The following is a 21,208-nucleotide window of genomic DNA, read 5'->3' on the forward strand; positions in this document are numbered from 1 at the left end:
AAAAAAAAAAAAACTGAAAAAAATGGTTTTCCTATTATATTGAATTGAAAATTCCAAATAAATAATTGGAGACAAAGGAACACAAACACTAAGCTTTCTCAGAGTCCTTCCCAGTCCTTTTGCCAAGGTCACAAAACCGATATCTCTAACACCAAAGCAAAATGTAAAGCAAAATTCCCCATAGTAACATTAACACATCTGCATCAAAAATATGTGTTGCTATATATATACATGCATTCAGACCTATAATTTTTTTTAACAATTAGTTCATTTCTTAAGCACTGAGGTGGGTAGTGACAGCTAAGACACCACATATTAAAAATTTTTAGTGTTTCATCCCACTCCCTGTTACAGTGTCTAACTCTGACTTCACTGCCCACATATGAAAACTGGTCCAGCTCCCAGCCTATTACATAAAGATCTCCCTTTTAACTGGGGTCACAAGCATGACTTTCATACTCCTGGAAGATAACTTTTATGCTAACAAACAAGAAATTGCTAGGGTTAGGTCGATACAACAGAGGCAGCAACCTGCTTTGAAAGATAGATTATTACTGAAAATGTGGTAAATAATTTCCCATTATCTAATACTGAGGAATTGGAAAATCTCATGTCGAAATTCACAAAACAAAGCCCTATTTATGTCCCTAAACCCAAGTACGATGAAGTCAGGTCTAAAGCATTTATCAGATCTACTGAGTTTAAGTAAATTCATTCATTAATCAATCCTTATCTATCAGATAACACATTAGGGGTTGGAGAAGGAAAACCTGCATCCAATAATTTTCACTTTCTTTAAAAACCCACTTGGTAGAAAGGGTAACAAATGAAGAAATGGCCAAAAAGATTCTATGGAGAAGGGAATAAACTGGAAAGTTTACCCATAGCTAGTGAAACTCAGATCAACTCTGACTTGACTTAACTTCCATTCCATCTCTGCTTAAATACCGGAAGTGTAGGCTGCCTAAGCTTGATGGAGTAGAAAATTAAAATCATTTAATCACAGTAACAGTGTCAAATATTCTTTTGAAGTTACCTGGCATTAAAAAGCAGATGCTCTATTCCTTTTTCTCTAACAAAAATCTCACAAAGTAGTGACCTTTCATTAACAGTATTGCCAAAATAATTATATCACGGACAAGTGGGGAGATGGGGGTTCCATAACAGTATCTTGATAAAAAGAGAAATTCATTCCTTTCTATTACCAGGTTGGGTTACACCAAAGCACTGAATTAACACAAAAAGGACTTGGAAGTGAATGTGTAGAAAATAGTTGGCAATGTATATGTTAATTGCCTTGATTTAGATATTCCACAGTGTACACACATATCAAAACATCATGTAATATACCATAAACATAGTTGTCAGTTAAAAAAATATTTAAAATTTAAAAAAGAAAACTACACTAAACAGACACTCTCAAAACAGCCTTATTTCACTTCTCTTTCCAATAATGACAGAAAGCTAGACCCCCTTTCTTGTTTTTGAACCTCTTCTTGTCTAAGAAAAGAATGAGGATATGTCCTAAGATAAGCTTTGCATTGAGGAGTCAGGACAGCTAACACATTTATTGAAGGATGACTGCACAACATCTCATGTTCTCATGAGTATTTTTGAAAAACTTTACATTTACTGAGGGTTTACTATGTTCCAAAACATGGCTGCAACTAGTACCTTCTTTAATGCTTACCACAAAACAGTAGAGTAGGTTTTAATCTCTTCGCAGTTAAGACTTGGTTTTACCAGAGTTAGTCTTGGAATCTCAGAACAGTCTCCCTAGGTTTCCATATCCGTAATAAAGGCAGATGTTGGATACATCTAAATTTAGCCATTTTTGGTAACTGTGCATGAAAAAGGTTTTTGTTTGTCAAGGAGTAAACAAGGATGATGGCTCGAGAGGAAAGTAATGCATACTCAACAATATACTTGGAGGAGTGCATAGCAATGAGAAAGGTTCCAAACCAGAGGGAGCACTTACAACTTCAGAAGAAAAATGACTGGAGAAATCCCAGCAAGAAGGTAAAAAGAGGAGTGAAAAAAACAGGGTCTTTGGCTGAAATTTGCAAATGTACACAGAAAGATATATATTCATAGTAATACTGCTAATGAAGAGTTGAGGTAAATTTCATCATTAGTCTGTTTTTTATTAATTCCATCTTTAGTCAAGGAAAAGTTGTAGTTTCCTGATGTTTTCATTAGTATCATGTTGGAGAGAACCACAATCTCTGTTCATTAATATATTTATATCTGAGGTTGATTCAAGGTTGTGTTTAAATATAATACAGAAGTATAATTTACTCATAAGATAATACCCATTGTTAGCATTATTATTTTTTCTTTCATGACATTATTTAGAACAAGTAATTTAATCATAACATATATAGCTGTAAAGGTAAGCTACAGCCTTTTGAGGTTAAATTTAATTAACTAGTGATATATTTTCTTAATTTTGTTTTGAATGTATTAATTATACTGTTTTAATAAACATGCAATAAGACAATTGAAGAACACATTTTAAAATAAGAACAGAAAAGAAAAATAAAAGGCTTCAGATGAACAATATATCACTAAGAAATCAACTACCAATTTTTATTTAGTAAAATAATAGCTTTTATTTTTGTAGAAATAATAGTTCTACAGAAAAGCCACTTATAGCTTCTATACAAAATACTTTTGAAATGCATGGGGCAGTAGGTTTGTTATCTTAAGCTGTTGCTAGGTAAATTTCAGACCTAAAAGGTGTATAATTCCAGCTCTTAACAAATCAATTTACTAATCCACCCGAGACTATCAATCCTGGAGCCAATCTTTCCACCTATCACCAAAAACCAGGGTTCCATCACCCTTCATAAGAACATTAGACACGTCAAATAAATTGAAGGCCCTATTCAAATCCCAGTTCCCTGCCAGTTCTGATCTCTACCTCCATCGTTCACACCATAATCTACTTAAATTGAAAAATGCCTGTTGGGTAAGACCTGTTGAACTTTCCACCCTCTCCTGAGCCAAGAGAAGGTGACAAGCATTATGTCTGTCAGTCAGTTATGTCAAAACAAAATGCCCATCGATACTGGTATTGTTCTGCCAAGTCCTAGCACCAAAACTAGATTTAATTAAAAGATCAGACATGTTATGATCTAGTTCTTACAAACATAAGCAGGAAGACTCCTCATATGTTGAAATTAGTTAAGACAATAATAGTGGATTCATTCTTTTATTCCACAAAAAATGTAAATAGGTCACCTATAACATACATAGTACTACACTAAGCACTGAGGTTACAGAAATTAATGAGACAGTAATGGTACCTGCCCATAGGATGCTGGCAGAATAGTCACGTACAGCAGCCTTAGCTGTGAGTTTTCAGACCTCTAGAAATTCATGAGACCAGTAATGATGTTATGAATAAAATTTAATGTGAATTGTATACATATATATGTATTCTCTACATTGGAAAGTAAAAAACTAATTAGTTCTACAGAAACACAATCTGTTCCTCTCTCTCCAGATACTTTCTTTTTTCAGGGGGGAGGGAGAAAGGAAATCAGAAAACAATACAAAGTATAAACAAAACATGAAATGCAAAAACAATTATGAAAAGAAAAGGAAAAAGACCTATATGGCCAAAATTTCACATATAATTTCAAGAAATGTATTAGCCCTTTATTAGGAACCCATATGTTGCATCCTGGTCAGATAAAATAACTATTATTATAGACAGTTTCAGAGCTGACATATAAAGCTACATCACATAATATCAAATGAATTAACTTTTAGCATAGCAACCCAAACATCTCAATTCACAAAGGTAAAGGTGGACACAGTGCACTGTAACACAAAGAACTTCCACTTTGAGATTGAACATTTTGGATTTAAAACCCTTACTGATCACTAATTCTAGCCCATGAGTACATCATGAAGGCCGAGGCAATGTATTATATTTTAACAAAAAGGGTATAGTATACACATAAACATGTATTTTGGGCTTTTTCAAACAAGATATTAGCTTCTTTTGAAAATGTCAGATGTTCCGACTAATGTTGGCTTATATTCTCAAATGTCAACAAGTCAAATAACATGTGAGACATCTCTCCTACCTTTCATCTTCATGTCATATACACCTGGCTCCTATTAAACCTAAGTTTATCCCAGATACATGATCTATGTAGCTGTGATGTTTATAAGACAGAACAACAGAAAGAGCCAAAAAGTCCAACAATGTACTGCATCCACACCATGCAGAAAAGCAAAAATTTATCAATCACCTATATGTGACACTAAACTAGACGTCTGTAAGTATTACAATTTAATTCCCACAAAAACTCTTATCAGGTAGATATTCATATTAAATGTCATTTTACTGATGAGGGAACAAGTTAAACAAATGACCAGAGTCATACTCACACAGTGGCAGTGATGAAATATGAACCCCAGGGATCTGGCTCAAGGGCCTCAGCTATGCAGCATTAAAAAACAGAGATGAGGCCAGCTGCCGTGGCTCACACATATAATTCCAGCACTTTGGAAGGCCAAGGTGGAAGGATTGCTTGAGCCCAGGAGCTGAAGACCAACCTGGGCAATATCGCAAGACCCTATATCTACAAAAAAAAAAAAAGAAAGAAAAAAAGAAAAAAGGCTGTGCATGGAGACACATTCCTTCAGTCCCAGCTACTTAGGAGGCTGAGGTAGGAGGACTGTTTGAGCCCAGGAGTTCGAGGCTGCAGTGAGCTATGATGTGCCACTGTATTCCAGCCTGGGAGACAGAGCAAGACCCTGTCTCAGAACACAAACAAACAAACAAACAACAACAACAAAACCAGAAATAAGCTCCAGCTAAGCACTTGCTGTTGGCCTGGGTGCTGCTCTCTGAGTCACAGGTATAGATAGCTACTTACTGACAATAAAAAGACTCCCAGTATCTATTAAGCGGAAATGAGTTTATAAAATCATACTGGCATTTCTAAAGACTGTTACTTGTTTGCAAGAGAAACACACACTTTCTTTAACTCACATATTGTGTGAATTATTTTGTAATGAACATATATTACTTTGATAATCAAAAGACCATAAACAATTTGCATTTTGAGAAAAAATTATTTTTACATTCTGCCTCTATACTTGTTCTAGCTTACAAAAATAAGGTCTTAGAAATGACATTAAATGAGACTCATTGTTCTGGTTTTTTTCTTCAATTTAAAGTAAAATGTGTTAATTATGAAAAATCTGTAGAATGCAGCAAGGTACAAGTAGGAAAATTAGATTTCATTTTTGAAGAACTGTGAGATATTACAAAATATAGAACATATTCACAATATGCAAAGTGATAAAGCAGGCTGCAAACATATTCATTTTGATATTGACTATGCTTTTATCTCCACCTACCCTCTGCCAAATACTGGAAGGAAATAAGTCAAAATGACAACAGATCAGTCTGTTATCAACAGAAAATGGTACCTAAACTCAGACTACTACATTCCTAAAATTATTTCTATCAAGAAGATGTTAGACTCCACTGAGATTTCTATAAGGATGATCTCTCTTCCCTCAGTTTTATCTGAAAAATAGATAGAGGTTTTTGTGGAAAAATGTTTTTAGTCAGTGATGATTAAATGACACAATGCATGCAAGTACTCTATACACAGGAAGTAGTTTTCAAAAAGTTAACTATCATTATTCTCAGAATTTTTCTTTGTTTTTAATTTTTTTAAGTTGGCAAATAAAAACTGTACACATTCATGGCATACAACATGATGTTTTAAAATATACTGTGGTATGACTCAGTCAAGCTAATTAATACACCCATCACCTCCCATACTTACCATTTGTGTGTGTGTGTGTGTGTGTGTGTGTGTGTGTGTGTGTGGCAGAAATATTTTAAAACCTATTCTCTTAGCAATTTTCAAGTATACATTCATTATAATCACCCTGTTACATTACACAACAGATCTCCTGAACTTATTCTTCCTCCAGGGACTTTTTTTTTTTTTTTTTAAATTGAGACGGGGTCTCACTCTGTCACCCAGGCTGGAGTACAGTGGCACAATCTCAGCTCACTGCAACCTCTACCCCCTGAACTCAAGCAGTCCTCCCTTCTCAGCCTCCCAAGTAGCTGGGACCACAGATGCGTGCCACCATGTCCAATTAAGTTGTTGTATTTTTGGTAGAGATGCGGTTTCCCCATGTTGCCCAGGGTGGTCTCAAACTCCTGAGCTCAAGCAATCCACCCGCCTTGGCCTCTCAAAATGCTGGATGACAACTGTGAGCTACTACACCCGGCCCGAGGAATTGTTGTTGATAGAAGTATGGGGAATATCTCTTATCGTTCAACATCTGATTCAGGAGGTTGCAGAGGGACCTCAGGAATTTGATTTTGGAAAATCTACCCTGAATTATGTGAAACAAACGAGCACCTGATTAGCTCCTGCTGTTAGCCTGGGTGCTATGCCCCAAGCTGTAACCAGTTTCTTCAGTAAGGTCAGCTTCTGCAGGTTCTGATTCCATTCTGGGACCCCAAAGAAGTTGATTTCTTCTAAGAGCATCCCATCAAAAACATCTTCGAGACCCACTCTTGGGCTCACAGCACTGTCCGTTCCAATCATTTCCTCTAGAACTGGGACAGGCTCACTTACTGTCTTTCATAAATACAGCGTGCCTTCTATGCCTAATGCTTCCTCTCCCAATTTATACACTGATCCATACCATATCTGTGGGTGGGTCCACCTGCTTCCCTGCGATGTGGCTCATGTAGGCCCGCCCGCATTTTGTCCTATCAGAGCTGACCTCCTATGCATCCTATTCTAAGGGATGCCTTGAGCTTTGTAATGCTACTGCTGGGGCATTACCTGATGAGTTTTATTAACATATTCAATGCAGCATAAGTGCTCACATTTTGCTCTTTCCTTAGACTACCATTTGAAGAGGTGGTAATACCTTCACTCAAATAACGAAATTTCAGGCATTTTTGAGACTAACTTGGAGACTCTGAATCATTTAGAAGATTGGCCAACTGGAAAGAGAGGGGTGTTACCCCTGAAGCCTACAAATCATCTATTATTTGACTCCAGTTGCTGCTGGCATTGTGGGATTCTAGCAAACTTTGGAACGGAAATGGTGAGATCGAGCACATGGAGAGGCATCATATCCACATTAAAGATGCATGGCTTTTTATTTGAACGTGGAAAAGCAGACTGTCAGACGAGGGTTTTTGTTTTTCTTTTCATTTACCAGTAATAAGGAATGAACAAAAATGACTCAAATTTGGCTTTGAAAAATGTAAAAGTGCCCACTTAATTCTGATGTACATTTGGGTTAAGATTCACTCTGCTGGTCTCTCAGGTTCTATGAGGTCAAGGAGCTTGCTTGTCTTGTTCACTATGGAATTCCCAAACGTTCAGCATATTGCCTGGTTCTCAACGAATACAAAGGAAGGCACTGTTCTGAGATGGTATGAGGATGGGACCAAGGAAAGGAATCTGGCAACTTCATAACCTTCGCTAGAAGCCACTGGAGAGGCTTCTAGCGAACAAATCTGCAGAGAAATGCAGCATCCAATTCTCATGGCTTCTGTCTTGGCTCATGAATGAAACTGATAATCTCAATCTAAAATTCCCAAAGGCACACCTTTTAACTCAGCTACAGTAATTGCTCATGTACATATTAACAGCTCTCAAAAACGTGGACCTCATTGACTAATTGAAACAATCTGTCTTGATATGTGGATGTAATGGTTGTTAATATAAGAGCTACACTCTGGAAGAACAGACCTTAAAAAGATCATTTCCTGAACTGAACGATTAACCCTTAGCCTCACAGTAGGAGGCAAGAGGATGAATGTGTTTATTTGGGAGTAACTATTTACTGGGCTCTTTCACATTCTTAATACAGGACATACTTTTGGGGTAGGATTTGCTTTCTTAAATGCTCTTTTTATGAATGAATTAAAAGTTTTCATTCTCAGGAATTAGAGTTACCCTTTAAACCAGCAGGCCCAGAAGATAAGGATACAATACAAGAATGCTGGTTTCCTAATGGGTAATACTGCTTATGCTGTTATGGGACTATGTTCATTAGCAGCCAAGATTCAACAGCAGACAGACAGACAGACAGATCCCCTCCTCTAAAAGCTCACATGCAGTGTATGGGGGTGAGAAAAGGGAAGGGAGTTAATAAATAAGTAAAGAAATCAGTAAGTAAATAACTTCAAAAAAGTGATGAGTGCTATGAAGAAAATAAAACTGGGTAATAGAAAAGAAAGTGAATTACTTTGGAAGAGGAGAGAGCATGAAATGATATGATGGCTTGGGAAAGGAGTAAGGGATAATCAGGGAGAAGAACAAAGCCATTGAAAAGACGGTGGAGAGAAGTATGGGGGTGTGAGTGGGGGTGAATGAGGGAGAGTAGAAGCCACGTCAACTAGGGCCTTGTAGGCCAAGGTAAGATCTTTGGACCTACTCAACATGTGATTGGAAACCACTGGAAAATATTAAGTGAGGGAAAAAATGTAATGTGATTCAAGAGTTTAAAAAAAAAACTTTGGTTACTAGATAAAGAGTGGATTATGAAGGGCAAGAGAGACCTTTTTAAGAATCTATAGCAACGGTTGAAGTCAGAAATGGTGTTGGCTTGAACCATGGTAGAAATAGTGGAAAAGAAACAAAATAGATAGATTGAGGATCTGCTGCTTGTCAGGCCTCTGGGCCCAAGCCAAGCCATCGCATCCCCTGTGACTTGCACGTATAGGCCCAGATGACCTGAAGTAACTGAAGAATCACAAAAGAAGTGAAAATGTCCTGCCCCGCCTTAACTGATGACATTCCACCACAAAAGAAGTGAAAATGGCCGGTCCTTGCCTTAAGCGATGATACTATCGTGTGAAATTCCTTTTCCTGGCTCATCCTGGCTCAAAAAGCTCCCCCACTAAGCACCTTATGACTCCCACTCATGCCCGCCAGAGAACAACCCCCCTTTGACTGTAATTTTCCCTTACCTACCCAAATCCTATAAAACAGCCCCACCCTTATCTCCCTTCGCTGACTCTCTTTTCGGACTCAGTCCACCTGTACCCAGGTGATTAAAAAGCTTTATTGCTCACACAAAGCCTGTTTGGTGGTCTCTTCACACAGATGCGCATGACACTGCTTCATGTGACAAGAAGACTACTGAGTTCATATTAATAGTTAATATAGGCCGGGCGCGGTGGCTCACACCTGTAATCCCAGCACTTTGGGAGGCTGAGGCAGGCGAATCACGAGGACAGGAGTTCGAGACCAGCCTGGCCAATGAAACCCTGTCTCTACTAAAAATACAAAAAATTAGCTGGGTGTAGTAGAAGCACCTGTAATCCCAGCTACTCAGGAGGCAGAGGCAGGATAATTGCTTGAACCCGGGAGGCCGGAGGTTGCAGTGAGCCAAGATTGTGCCACTGCACTCCAATCTGGGTGACAGAATGAGACTAGGTCTTAAAAAAAAAAAAAATAGTTAATATAAATAATCTCTAAGAATGCCAAGTCCTGCTCAAAGCATTCTATGTCTATTAACTCAAAATTACTCTACAGGGAGGGGGTTTGTATTATTAATAATGCGCTTAATAATCACTTCTCTGTTACATTCTTCTTTAGTATATAACATATTATGCAGTGAAAACTGATCTATAATAGGTATTACACAAAATTTGAATACTGGATAGTCAAAGCTTTAAAAGACTTTTAAAAAACTAAACGAAATGTTTCAAAATATTACTGACTGGTCAGTTATCCATGATTTTCTCTCCTCAAATTATTCTTTCTTTAAACCAAGAAGTATAAACAGCATGCCCTGAGATAACATCACCATCATATCCCCTTGATGAGCATCTTCTGCCTAAAAAAAAAATTGGAATCAGATGTTTTTCTCAAAACACTCATCTGTGGCCTACCCAACATCATTTCTCCTGAAATGTTATGATCATCTTCTAGCCTTGCTCTCAGCACCCAGAGGTCTTCCTCACTCCCAAGTGTAGCCAGAGGGATCCTTCTTAAAACATAAACTAGATAGACCGGTGTGATGGTATGTGCCTGTAGTCCCAGCTATTCAGGAGGCTGGGGTGGAACGACTGCATTAGCCCAGGAGTTTGAGGACAGACTGGGCAACATAGCAAGACCTTGTGCTGTTCCAAAAAAAAAAAAAATTGTTTAAAATAAAATATTAAAAAATATAAGTTAGGAAACAGACTAAGAACATTCTCTGCTGTAAACATTCTAACAATTTCCCATCTTGCCTGCAGTAAAAGCCACAGAGCTTCCCACGGTCTCCAAGACCTCACACCATCACACTGCCTATCTGCTGACCGAACCTCCTATCACTCTGCTCCTTTCTCCCGCTGCTCCAGCAGCCCTGGGTTCCTGTCTCTGCCTCAAACAGGCCAGGCAGGCTCCTGCCTCAGGGCCTCAGTGCCTGCTGAAGAAAAAAGTTTCTTGAGGCCAGGACACTCTGCCCTCCACAGAGAAGGCTCTGTTAATCAACCCAATGAATAAACACTGTGGATCATTTAGAACTGTCTCTAGAGAAGCCGGTAAGGAAGTAATTTAAACATTCTACATACTGTATTATCATGGCTGAGAGAAAAGCTCTCCACTGAACTATTTGGGGTTTCCCTACTGGAATATGTCTCAGCACTATGTTAGCCCATTAGCAAGCTCTAAGAGGAAGACTTGTTATGCAGCATTTCCTAAGTCACTTTTTATGCAGAGAATTTAGATAGAATAACATGAATTCAGAAAATATGCTGGGGGCATCTTTTTCGATGGGTGCTGATTATATATGCTTAGGTACTTCAGTACCTGCTTATACCCTTCCAATAAATGACACAAAGAATGATGATGAAAGAGATAGAGGCAGAAAGTCAGAGACAATGACAAATTCAAAGAAGCAAACACAGAGGCAGGCTAAGAAATAGCAAGGGGCAGTGGATGAGGTTTCTCTCACTCCAAGTCTTCCCTAATCAGGGAATGCTGAACACAGAGGCATGAACTCAGAACATTCCCTGAAATACTGAATTTTAGAAATGAACAGAGTAAAGGTTTTAATAGGGAGATTCAGGAGTTGAAGCTCTATCTGTACGGTAATAGCTGGGATTTAGATGTTATTTTACTATTAACCCAAATCTCTTCCACATATTAACCTGAGTTTTAAAGTACCCTGTCTTGCTAAGACATCCTCAAACACTCAAGAGATGAATTTCATATTTTTAAATAAGATAGAGTTTTGGTGAATTTGCCCAGCTGGTCTCCGTCCATCACAGTAATGTATCCAGAGCAGTATCTGTGCTCAATACAGCGCCAGGCCAAACAATCCGGACTGAGAAGCTTTTGAAACTTTCTTCCCATTCCATTAAAGGGCGGTGAAATGAAATTCTATGCCAGGGATTTAAAGGGAAGAGAGGAAATAGACTTTCTTTCAAACTTGACTCCTTTCTATTCCTTATAAATCTTTCTGACTGTCCCTTCTGAGTGACGGTGGCACTAAAGAACTTGCTAAAGGCTTTAGATTTAAGATGGCTTGAAACCTTCCCGCTCAAATTTTGACAGGACAAGAAAAAAAGGGCAGTTGGTGGTGTTGCTGATACACAGGCCCATAAATCCTCTTGACCTGAACTTACAATACAACTGATCCGGCGGCCTGAAGTCTCTACCTTCAGTGCACAAAGGTCTCCCCAGCCAGCTTTATTTGAGTTCCTGAGCTTGGAAGTGGATTCTGAGAAGAATAGTGTTCAAAGCTCCAGGAACAAATGTTGCAAAAAAGAATAAGAGGAAAAAACTTGGAGCTTACAAAGAAGAAGAAGATGAAAAAAAAACCCTGTACAGCATCTAAGTGAAGCCTTTTCAACAAGTCAGACCTCAATATAAAACTGAACTACGAAGTGTATATTTTTAAAACAGATTATAAGGTATACAACATTACAAGATACATACATCTAGATAGTAAGATGATTACTACGGTGAAACATATTAATATATCCATCATTTCCCATAGCTACCCATGCCCTGCTGTAAGAGCAGAGATAATCTACACATTTAGCAAAAATCCTGAATACTGCATACAATGCATTTTTATTAACTATAGTCCCTCTGCTATACATTAGTTCTTCAAACTTGTTCACTGTATATACCTGCTACTTTCTATCCTTTCACCTTTTTTGTTGTCGTCGTTGGAAGAGAAGAAGTCAAAAATACCAAAAATTCAACATAAAAATACCTCCTAAAGAATTTGTTAGTCTCTCGTATAGTTTATTATCAAAATTCCATTATTGCGGTCTGGAATAAAAAGGTTTGCAAGTTTTAGTATAGCAGTAACTGTAAAATACAAACTGGATTTCAAGGACATAGTATAAAAATAGAATGTACTATGTCTCAGTGATACCTTTTTATATTGATTTTATGTTAAAACAGTATTTTGGAATGTATCAGGGGAAATGTAGATTATTAAAATCAACTGAAATTGAATTTCTTTGATAATAAATATTCTTGTATAATATAAATTGTATTATTCTATAATATAAAAACATTTGTTAAAATAATATCTTCCTTTTTACCTCTAAGGGGGCTTCTGAAAATTTAAAATGACAATGTGTGGTTCACATTATATTTTTACCAGACAGTATTGCTCTCAGTGATTAAAAATAGACTGAAGTGGTCAATCCAGATAAAAAGCATACTATTTTGCACAGATAGCTCTAGGCATAGTGCTGACTATATTTTCTATTCCCTCATATCTCTCTGTACGTTTTACTATAGGTTCAGCCATCTCTGAACATTTGAAGCTCTTTCATTTTCTTTCCTATGATACAGGTTGAGCATCCCATATCTTAAAAATCTAAAATCTTCAATGCTCTAAAATCTGACACTTTTTGAGCTCTGATATGATGCCACAAGTGGAAAATTCCACACCTCACCTCATGTGATGGGTTGCAATGAAAATGCATTCACAACTTTGTTTCATCCATAAAATTATTCTAAAATTACATAAAATTACCTTCAGGCTATGTATTTAAGGGGCATATGAAACATAAATGAATTTTGTGTTTAGACTTGAATCCTATCCCCAAGAAATTTCATTATATATAAATAAATGTTCCCAAATAAAACAAATTAAAAAACTGAACATTTCTGGTCCCAAACATTTCAGATGAGGAACATTCAACCTGTACAATAAACAATAGTTAAGACTCTAAAAAAATGACTTCTATCTACTGCGTCAGTGGTTCTGAAAACAACCTAAAACAATGAAACAAAAAACAGCAAAATTAGCTGATAAAACGAATTATGGTTAAGGTGTCGGAGATACTGGAGCCCAGATTCTGAAGTACTAACAGTAAGTCTCAGCCAAGCCACTTACCATTGCAGAAACTCAGTCCTTCAATCTTTAAGATGGGTATAAGAAGAGTCCCTCTTTATAAGGCTGACATGAAGAAACATCTAGAAAGTACCTGACAGAGGTCGTGTCTATTAAATTGCGTCTACAATATCATCGCTATTACCACTACCAACACCAGTATCAGTGACTTCAACCACAACCACCACTACCCTAAGCCTTCTATCTGGTTGTGAGGGCCACCACGGTCACTAAGTTTCTACACTGAGAATATCTCCAACTTAACCAGGTTTTCTTTTCAGAGCATGCCATCTCCTTAACTGTAATTCTCAGTATGATTCAAACAGCTATCAGCACATCACATATCGGTGACACACCATCAAACAGCCCTGAGCCAAGTTCATGTCTAAGGATGACTGTGATGAGGAATGCCAGACATCATGGAGATTTACCAAGCCAGGGACCAAAGCTGTTTTACCTCACAAAACCTGCACGCTTGCTTTGCACAGCCAAGCATTAACTTCTCCACTGAGTATTCTCTAAGTACTAGGGCATCCTCAAATGTTCCTCTTAATTAACACAGGACATTCACATAAAAGATCAGCCAGATGGAAATTAAACATTTCACTAGCAAAGGATGAAACATTCTGCTCTACAATGGAATCTTTATTTCAATAAAGTCATTAACTAAATTTCAACCAATTCCTTTCCCATTTGATGGAAGTCACTACAAGGCAAAACATAATTGGCTACACCACAGAATAGCAAACACCAGATAACCACGGGATGATCTTTCTAACACGTCCACGCTCCATGAAGGGGCAGGACAGGGAAAACAGGTATTGTCTTAAGCCTCGTGACAAAGGACTCTGAGAAAAAAGAAACGTTTCAGAGAACCTATGAAAGGTGTTAGCCAGCCTACTATAGGCCAAGAGAAAGGGAAGGGTTCCCGTAGAACCTCCGACCCTCCTCCTGTGTTTACACCAGATATTTTGTGCAGATAAGGGAACCTACACAGGGAGCCTGCCTAAATATGCCAGCGGTGGAAAATTCAATTCCTTAACACATGCACAGGAGAGAAATAAATCAATATGAAGCAGCTCAGCCTAATGGCCCACATGCACACTGGAAGGATGGGGTGGAGCCACCAGGAATTCACGCCATATACAAAAAAGGAACCCAGCGCCTCATCAGTTTTTTAGATAGGAGTCGGGGTGTTCAACTGGGAAGGGGGCAACTGGAAACCTTTCTCCAGGACCCTTCTCTTTGCTGAGGGCTTTCCTTTCACTTAATAACTTCTACTGCACTCACTTGCTGGTGTCCGCGTGCCTAATTTTTCCTGGTCATGAGATAAGAACCTGGACCTCACTTAGCTTAGCTAAAGGAGCAAAAATCCTGCATCACCTGTAACAATTCCAGGAACTGACAGAAAGTACACAACACGGGGGAAAAACTATCATATTGGAAATGTTATTTTTAATAGAAAATATCTCAGACCCCCTCTGATGACAATTCTAATGATAAAACAAGATAGCATCAAGTTCATAAAGATGCTAAAAAATTGTTTCTTGAACAAGCCAAGATATCTTTATAGTTTTATTTTTTATTTTATTTTATTAGAGATGGAGTCTCATTATGTTGCCCAGGCTAGCCTTGAACTCCTGGGCTCATGAGATGCTGCTGAGTAGCCAGCACTACTAGCCTGGGCAACACAGCAAAACTTCATCTCAAAAACAAAATAGAAAAAAGAAACCAAAACAACAATTTATTTGAACAGGACCCCATTTCTTAAAAGGAATATGGACTAAAGGTTGAGGGGAGAAAAGTATAAACTTACATTTCCAAAACAGTGATATTATGAACTTACACACACACACACACACACACACACACACAGAGGGACAGAGGTCATATAAGTTTCAGGAAACATTGTGTTAAACACAGGTAAACAGATTCTTCAGTGGAGGACTCGTCAAAGCCCTTAATACGCCAATGTACAAATAAATCTTCAAGAAAGTATTTCATCCATCATACTGATTTCCAGGCCAAGCATAGTGGCTCATGCCTGAAATCCCAGGCTTTGGGAGGGTGAAGAGGGAGGATTGCTTGAGATCAGGAGTTCAAGACCAGCGTGGGCAACATAGCAAGACCTTGTCTGTACAAAAAATAAAAAACATTAGCTGGGCATGGTGGTGTGTGGTTGTAGCCCCAGCTACTCGGGATGTTGAGGCAAGAGAACTGCTTGAGCCCAGGAGGTTGAGGCTACAGTGAGCTGTGATCACGCCACCGCCCTAAAGCCTGGGTGACACAGTAAGACCTTGTCATTCATACATACATACAAACATGTACACATAAACTTATTCCAGCCGTGAAGGAGGGATTATTTAAGGGGTGCTATCCAACCTGATACGTAGTCTAGGCTTTAGAATATCATGCTGCTGAAGCTCTGGATCCACGTGGGCCTCACACCCTAGATGGGCTGGTCCACATCTGAGTAAGGCAGGAACCTGAGTGCCTGCATCAGTGTGGAGAGGGTGGTGCCGTGCAAGGCATTTGTGTATGACACAACTGGACGTGCTTACCAGAGAGAAGGAACGCATTCTCTCACCTGAGCCATAACCTAGGGGTCATTACAAGACAACTCTTCAACCAAAATGTGACAGAAGTATTCCAGGGAAGAACCCCAATCGACTTCATAAAATGCATAGGAAGGCTCTCAGGAGGAAGGCAGGATTTGAGCAGACAGGAGAGAGTGCAGTAGGAGGTCAAGGTAACACACCTGAAGACATGGATATTGAAGACAATTGCAGGCCCAAACAGAATGTTCAAATGAGAATCGATCACAGAACAAGGTCAGCCTAAAACTAGCAACTTCTGGCTGGATAATCCTGAACTGTGCCCAAGAATGCTGTACAATATGAAGACAAAGACGGGAGGAGGAAGACAGAAGTACCGGGACACATCCGCCCCAGAGGGAGACACATGATTTTACCTGCTTGTGTCATGGTTGTAACTACCCAGTAGTGCTCTTTAGACATAAGCCATTGAGGTCACTCAATAGACACAAGACCCATACAATGGCCCTGGATATTTTTTCAAGACCAAATGGTGTTTTGTTGTTGTTATTTATGAATTTGCTACCAAAACTAATTTAGTGGTAAAACCAGAGATGAAGAAATGTGAAGCTATGTAGACTACTGATATTTCCACTTAGTATCACTGTACATTTGTTTGTTATGGGAATATTAATGAATGTAAGGATGTAGTTCCCGACCTTACTGGTTGCCTTCTGAAATATACATGGCACATGGGCTCTAACAGGGCCAGTACTAGTCCGTGGCCTGTTAGGAAATGGGCCGCACAGCAGGAGGTGAGTGGTGGGCAAGGAGCATTACCGCCTAAGCTCTGCCTCCTGTCACATCAGCGGCATCAGATTCTCATAGGAGCACAAATCCTATGGCGAACCGCACATGCGAGGGATCTAGGTTGCATGCTCCTTTTGAGAATCCAACTAATGCCTGATGATCTCAGGTGGAACAGTTTCATTCTGAACCCCCGACCCTGCCCAGTCCATGGAAATACTGTCTTCCACAAAACCAGTCCCTGATGTCAAAAAGGTTGGGGACCGCTGGGCTATAGTACCTTTCTAAGAAAGATTCTGAATTCTAAAACATCTGGCCTCAAGCGTTTCAGACAAGGGATTACAGACCTGTACCATATGGTAATGTGTACATGGTATACATTAGGAAAAATGCCTTTGCTTCTATTCATTCACTAAAATGCTCTGAACAGAGCTGAAATGAACCAGCTGTGACTTTTACCAGAAGGGGCACATACAATCAATTTGGATCATTTAAGCTTATTGAAGACTTCAACTCATAAAGCACCAGTAAGTCTGAATCAACAACTCCCGTGATCTTTTATTGTCATAAATAAGATTTTAATTACCTCAAACAACAAGCATGCAATGAACTCCCCACTTTAATGGAGTTCTCGAACGTTTTATCTGGAGGTTTCTCTTTGTATTAACTGCAACTTTGGTTATTAGTGGAAATACAGCATGATTAAATTTCTATTAGTGTTATATGAACCTTTATTTAAGTTACCAACCACAGAACAGGAATGAGTGTGGAATAGGAAAAAAAGTTTAGGATACGATAGAAGCTGTTACAGATAACTGGCTGGACTGACAACAGAAAGCTGACTAGCCACAGAAGAAATGGAACAGGTCATCCTGTTTTAATGACTGGAATATTCTGAGTTTTCTTACTTTAAGGACACTTAATCACATCTGCAAAGTCTGTTGTGCCACATAAAGTAACATATTTGCAGCAGACATTTGGAAGAAGAGACATTATCTTGCCTACCAAAATCTCTACTGGCCTCTTTATTCCTTAAACTTAACAAACATCACCTGCCCCACGGCTTTTGCATAGCCTTATTCTACTAGGAAGCTCCAATTCATCTTTTCCCTCTAATAAGTATCGATGTCTCCATTGAAAGCTTCCACTCCCTATCAAAATACCCCTCTACTTCAGAGACTATAACACAAATGAAATTACATAGATAGTTACATGACCAATGTTTAATTTCTGTGTCACCACTGGAGTGTAAATACCTTGAAGGCAGGAACTGTGACTTTCTGACTTATCTTTGTGTACCAGCCCACATACAACAGAAGGTACTCAAGAAAAATGTGCTGCTAGGCAAGGAATAATGCTCAGTAACAGGAGGCGAGGGCATCTGAGGATCCAAATTGGGTTCAGTCTCCAAGGCATGGCATTGTAATGTGACTTCAACTTTCTTTTCTAACTTTAACTGAGCTGTAAAGAACACTGGTTACTGAAGAGCTTTCATCTTGTTTTGTTGTTTTGTTTGTACAAGGGCTTTCTTTGTTAACTATTAGACTGGATGTTTTTAAGTGCAGGAACTACAAGACTGAGTCCAGGATTCCAGCCAGAAAAATTCAGAGAGCTTTAATTTCTGGATGCCTACAAAGTTGTCTCAGATGACCTCAAAGAATTCCTGGGAAGCAACAAAACCTACAAAGTTGAGTTTGCTGCAATTTACCCTCAGGGAGCAGATCCAGCTTCTTGTGGGGCATATGTTTAAAATTCAGCCTGCAGAGCCGCAGCACAGAGGGAGCTGTTAAAATTCCCAAGGTCGTGACTGCATCTCAAGCAGATACTAAAGAAACCAGAAACAGCAATGCTGTTACACATAAGGCAAGGTACATTTACTCTCTAAAACCCAAAGAGGATGGAATGACTTCCCAAGAAACAAGTCCTCTTTATTCAAATGTATTTTAAATGATGCTACTTAGATAAAGAAATGCTTAATTCTACTAAACACACTGCTTTCTCCACTCCAGAATCTCACCACAGTGACACTAGTGACATTTTGGGGTTGGATGATTCCTTTTAGTGGGGACTGTCCTTTACACTGGGATGTATAACAGTATCCCTGGCCTCTACCAACTAGAAAGTAATACCATAACACTTCCAACAATGGCAATAAGCAGAAATGTCTCCAGACATGACCCAATGCCCCAGGGTGCAGGGGGGAGACGCTGTCCCCATCTGAGAACCACAGCTATATTCTACCAATCCTAGCACAATCTTCAACAATGATTCTTCTGTAGCCCTCATACATACTGCATGCAAAACAAATAATTAATGTCCCCAATGCTGATAAATTACTCCATGATAAATTAAATTTTCTTAATTTCATTCTAGTTTTTTGGAAAACAATTGTAGTTATGTGAAAAGAAACAAACCAAGTGTAAGATGCTCAAATAGTATAAAAACTGTAAAGAGAGATGGGTATTAATGAAGAACTCGAATAAAGCAACTTAACATGAAATATCACAGACACACTTTGGGCAAAAGCAAGGAACTTTCTTGTGCATATTTTAAAGGTAAATTTAATGCAGTTACTTAATCTCTGAAATTCAAGTTCCTCCAAATACACTGTTAATATGTTTCTCACAGTTTTAGAAAACAAGCTATGAATCAGATGAACTTCAATGAGGAACCCAATTGATATAGGCAGCCATATCATCTGACATTATTTAAAAGAAAAATATCCAAACAACCTGGTTAAACAATAAGCCTGGGCATGGTGGCTGCCATTTCTAATTGGCTTCTGAATTCAATGGCTCCCTCTGAGAAATGTAAAACTGAAATATTCACCAAAAGTCATGTGTTTCAAAAGAATATTAACCTCTGGCCGGGCGCTGTGGCTCACGCCTGTACTCCCAACACTTTGGGAGGCCGAGCAAGGTGGATCATTTGAGGTCAGGAATTCAAGACCAGCCTGGCCAACGTGGTGAAACCTCGTCTCTACTAAAAATACAAAAATTAGCTGGGCGTGGTGGCACACGCCTGTAATCCCAGCTACTTTGGAGGCTGGGGCAGGAGAATTGCTTGAACCCAGGAGGCAGAGACTGCAGTGAGCTGAGATCATGTGCCTGGGCAACAGTGAGACTCCATTTCAAAAAAAAAAAAAAGAAAGGAAAAAAAAAAAAGGTATTAATGTCTTTGATACATTATTCCCAGAATCAAATGTAAAGAGGAAACTGGTCACTTTGGGCATGAGGAAACGTAATTACACAGAGGCAAGGTTCCCAGTTCCCAGCTCTAGAGGTCTTCTTTTCCAAGGTAGCCATCTGATTGAGTTTTTAAGCTTTCAGGACAGGTCTTTTGTCCAAAACAACACGAAATGAACAAACGGCAACACAATTCTAAGACAAAGAAGCTTCAGAGCAAAGCTGGCTGGACACAAAGCTACCCCTTCAACTCATATTGCCAATGGGAACCTGTCAGTAAGACCAGAAGGAAAATCCTACACTTAAGAACATGATGTAATTTTGCTTCTAGGAATCAAGTTTTCCAAGTACAAATAAAGCTAAGACTTCTAAGAAATGATTCATTCCATTTTAAGGGTGGAAGAGAATCCATTAAGTAGAAACCCAACTCATGAAAGATATCATTATTGTGACTAGGACAGGAAGTTCCACAGATAGAGGAGTCCTAATGCAGGAAGAATTCTGATACTGACAATTTCTGAGCTAAACAAGAAAAAACATGAAGCATTTTCTCAGAATAGTTATCTCTGGTTTCTCCAGGAACAGTGGATAAGAAACAAATCTGCATGGCCATATAAGCATCTATAGAAAAATAAGTATTATTTTCTTATTGTGTAGCGGTTCTTCACCAGAGCTTCACGGATACTTACAGGGTTCAAAAATGGGCCTGAGGAGCTAGGGAGAATGATGAAATCCTATCAGTTACATGTAAATCTATGTGTAGGTACATACATGTGTCTTCTTTGTGAAGGGGGTCTCAAGAATTCATCAGATTATCAAAGCAGGACAAGACTTAGAAGCTATGAAATTCTAACAGCTGAAAACCTTCCTTGGCCATGTGGCTCCTTTGATTAACGTATGTTACCAGTGAAAAGTCACTCCACGTTTGAGTACAGCCATAGGCTAGAACTGTTACTGAAACACCCGGGGTTCAGACTAGGTCCGGCTGCTCGCTGCACAGAAAGCCAATCACTGAGATGACAAGCATTGCCAAGGAAGGCTTTAATTGGGTGCTGCAGCCGAGAGAGGAGATGTGAGCTCAGTCTCAAATCCAGCTCCCTGATTGACTAAAACTAGAGATTTAAATAGCATGGAGGAAACGTAACAATGTGTAAGAAAACAAGAACTAAGGAGGGGCAAGAAGGCATTTGGTGCAATGGTCTGGTGAGCTTCAGTCCTCTGATACTTTTTTGAGAGGCCTGAAGGTCCTTTCCTGAGGAAGGAACTCAAATAAAACAAATACAAGTGTGAAGCTTTAACAGCAGAAGGGCCAAT

General features: G+C 38.9%; 1 protein-coding gene across 1 annotated transcript in view; it reads right to left on the reverse strand.

Annotated features, from left to right (window-relative positions):
• PTPRG (protein tyrosine phosphatase, receptor type, G) overlaps positions 1-21,208 on the reverse strand; it is a 602,014-nt gene that overhangs the window by 274,959 nt on the left and 305,847 nt on the right. The gene's annotated exons all lie outside the window — the stretch shown is intronic.

The sequence above is a fragment of the Mandrillus leucophaeus genome, unplaced genomic scaffold (genome assembly GCF_000951045.1).
Source record: "Mandrillus leucophaeus isolate KB7577 unplaced genomic scaffold, Mleu.le_1.0 Scaffold57, whole genome shotgun sequence".
Lineage (NCBI taxonomy): Eukaryota > Metazoa > Chordata > Mammalia > Primates > Cercopithecidae > Mandrillus > Mandrillus leucophaeus.